The sequence below is a fragment of the Carassius gibelio genome, chromosome B5 (assembly GCF_023724105.1).
Source record: "Carassius gibelio isolate Cgi1373 ecotype wild population from Czech Republic chromosome B5, carGib1.2-hapl.c, whole genome shotgun sequence".
Lineage (NCBI taxonomy): Eukaryota > Metazoa > Chordata > Actinopteri > Cypriniformes > Cyprinidae > Carassius > Carassius gibelio.
This window is the reverse complement of record NC_068400.1, coordinates 1,477,097-1,480,737: the sequence shown is the minus strand read 5'-3', so window position 1 is coordinate 1,480,737 and position 3,641 is coordinate 1,477,097.

Below are 3,641 nucleotides of genomic sequence, written 5' to 3'. Positions count from 1 at the left end.
GTGTGTTAGGCTGTGAGTGTGTGTGTGTGTTCATTGGGTGTTTGCTGCTCTGCTCGTCCCTCAGGATGTGGAGAGATGCTAAAAATCTTGCTGCTAAATTGGAGCATTTGGCTTCTTCGCCAAGGATGAATCTAAGTTTTTGGGTTGGATTACAGGTGTTAAATTGGGGAAATATCTTATTCATTTTGGGGTAATATTGGTCTCTGATGTGTTCGTATTTGGGGCATTCTGTGAGGAAGTGCAGCTCGGTCTCCGGCACTCCCAGAATGCAGTGCGAGCAGAGTCTGTCCTCCCGGGAGAGCCAGGTCTGTCTGCGCCGGCCCGTCTCGATGGCCAGGCTGTGCTCGCTGAGTCTGTACATCGTCAGGGTTTTCCTGAGTTTCACATCATTCACTGCGCTCAGGTAGCTCACAACAGTGTACTCTCGATTTAGTGCCGAATAACATTCCAGTTTGTGTTGGTTTTGAATGGTGTTTGTCCAATGGGTGATGTACTTGTCTTGTTCTGTGTTGATAATTTGTGCAGGCCGAATGTGTGTGAGTGTGTGTGTGTGCTGAGGCGAGCTGATCTCTGCAGGAGAGAGCTCAGTCAGTCTCAGCAAAAGCTGGCACAGGGGACTCCTCGTTACGATCAGCTCTTGGTGTTTGAGGGCTTGATAATGGTACGTGTTGGGATCGCTTGTTTTCAGTTGTTTCCAGAATTTGATGGCTCGTTTTTGGATGTTTAGGAGGAGAGGGTATTGGCCTAATTCTGCCCTGCATCCGTTGTTTGGTGTTTTTCTTTGGACTTTCTTTTACAGAAATCTAATTGTAGAGTTTCAATCGGATGTTTTTCCCAATTAAAAAAATCTAATTTTATAGAAGGACCCCACACTTCACTGCCATATAAAACAATTGGTTCAATTATTGATTTGAAAAGTTTGAGCCAAATTTGGATTGGGATGTCAATTTTGATTGATCGTTTTATGGCATAGAAAGCCCTCTGAGCTTTCTCTTTGAGTTCATTCACAGCCAAAGTAAAGTTACCAGTTGGAGTTATTTTCAGGCCGAAGTAGGTGTATGCTTTTGTGCTCTCAATGGTTCTGTGTGAGAGTGTGAATGTGTGTGTTGGTCCCTGAGATCTGGAGCGTTTCTGGAACGTCATGACTCTAGTCTTCTGGAGGTTGACGGTCAGGGCCCAGGACTGACAGTAATCCTCCAGCAGATCCAGGCTGTCCTTGAAAGGGAGCATGTTCTAACATATTGGCCAATTGGTTGATGTAAATGTTGAAGAGGGTGGGGCTTAAACTGCATCCCTGTCTCACTCCGCGCCCCTGGGGGAAAGATTTGGTTCTTTGGTTTCCAATTTTGACAGCGCATTGGCTGGCTGTGTACATCGATTTGATCAAATCATAGAATTTCCCCCCTACTCCACTGTCAATAGGCTTTAGGTATAATCCTTCGTGCCAGATTGAATCAAATGCTTTCTTGAAATCAACGAAACAAGCAAAAATTTGTTCTTTGTTTTGATGTAAATATTTGTCAATTAGTGTTTGTAATGTAAAAATGTGATCGGAATGCGACATTTTGGAAGAAAGCCAATTTGGGATTTACTCAAGGCATTGTGCTTCATAAGGAAGTGTAAAAGTCTGGCGTTTAAGATGCTGCAGAGAACCTTCCCCAATTTACTGTTCACACAGATGCCCCGGTAGTTGTTGGGGTCTAGTTTGTCTCCGCTCTTGTGGATGGGGCTGATGAGGCCCTTGTTCCAGATCTCAGGGAAGAACCCTACAAACAGAACATCATTGAACAGTTTGAGCATGGCCAGTCTGAAGCTTTGGTCTGTGTGTTTCAGCATCTCGTTCAGGATGCTGTCTACACCAGAGGCTTTCTTGGACTCAAGTTGGTTTGTTTTAATTGATCTTTCCAAATTGTCTAGTTTATTAATTATTTCATTTTGATTAGAATTTTGAATTTCAGTTGGGGTGTATAATTCCTGGAAGTGGTTTTTCCACTTCTCCCCATCTTGGATTGCCAGAACTTCTTGATTTGGTTTGTATAGCAATTTCCATTTATCCCAAAATTTGTGTGAGTTTATAGATTTTTCAATTTCTTCAAACTGGCTTTGCAAAAACTGTGCTTTTTTCCGCCGGAGTGTGGCTTTATACTGTTATACTGAGGTTTTTTTCTCAGAGCCTTACAGTACAAATCAAACCATTTGTCAGTATCTAAATATTTTTTCTTTGGTTTAACAATTGCCAAATGACTTTTTTGTGCTGTTTTGTAGAATATGTTGTTTAGGTCTTGTACTTCCTGATCGATGCCGAATTGGTTTTTAGGGTATTCCTGTATTTGGAATGAATGTATGAGGGATTGTATTTCTGAAGATTCAACGGCAGTGCTGTAATTACTGGCACTGGTTTCTGTTTCATCACAGTTTTGTCTGCTGGGGTGAGAAGAGTATAAGTGGTTATTGCCTGTGATGAATCTGCTACCGTGCGATTCGATGAAATCTAATTCTGCTCCTGTTCTGGCGTTTAGATCGCCCATAAGCAGCACATTTCCCTGGGCCTGGAAATGGCTGATTTCTCTCTCTATGTTCTGGAAAGTTTCCTCTTGGAAATACGGAGACTCGAGGGGTGGAATGTAAACTGCACAAAGGAAAACAGGCTTAGATGCTGATATCATTCCTTTTTGTATTTTTAGCCACAGGTGATGTTGTTCTTTTTTTTTATTAGTTCTATGGGCAATTCAGATCTCTCTCTCTCTCTCTCTCTCTCTCTCTCTCGTGCACGTGCGTGTGCGTTTGTTGCGTGAGCGTTTGTTGGGTGAGCGTTGAGAGCGCGTGGTAAGTGTGAATGGTTTATGCCCGCTGTGGCGAAAATTTCCTTTTTCTTCTTTCAATTCTTTAATTATTTGATATTTGTGGAGCATCGGGTGGGGAAGTAAGGCTCCCTTGGAGGAGGGGCTGGTCGTTAGCAACCAGTGTATCACCCATTCACTGGAAGCACGGCAGCCCAGAACACAAACACTAGTTTAGATTCTCTCACGCGGCGCCACGGAGTCAAAGTGGTGTCCGCAGTGAATGTGGAGGAATGCATATTGGCCGTCGGAAATATTGTTGGTCATGACTGTATTTTAGCGGCATCTAGGATGAATAATGCAATTGTTTTGTTTTTAAATTCTGTTGAGAAAGCAAACGAAGTAGTGGAGAGAGGTATAGTTATCAGCGGTTTGTTCACCCCGGTGCTTCCCCTCTCTACCCCCGCTAAGAAAGTCACTTTGTCTAACGTTCCGCCGTTCATAAAAGACAAAATGCTGACAAAAGAACTGTCGCGTTTCGGAAAGATAGTCAGCCCAGTGAAAAAGATGTTTTTTGGCAGCAAATCAGACTTAATCAAACATGTGGTATCTTTCAGGAGGTTCACTTACATGATCCTGAAAGATAACCGAGACGAACTCAATCTGAATTTGAAACTCAGAGTCGATGACTTTGATTATACTGTTTTCGTTAGTACGGATGTGATGAGGTGTTTTGGCTGCGGGAAAACGGGCCACATATTACGAGTTTGCCCAGATAACAACGGTACAAATAAACCAGATGTTTCAGGTGAAGCCTGTGACCAAGTCAGCACAGATAATGTTTCTGATCCAGGGCCATCC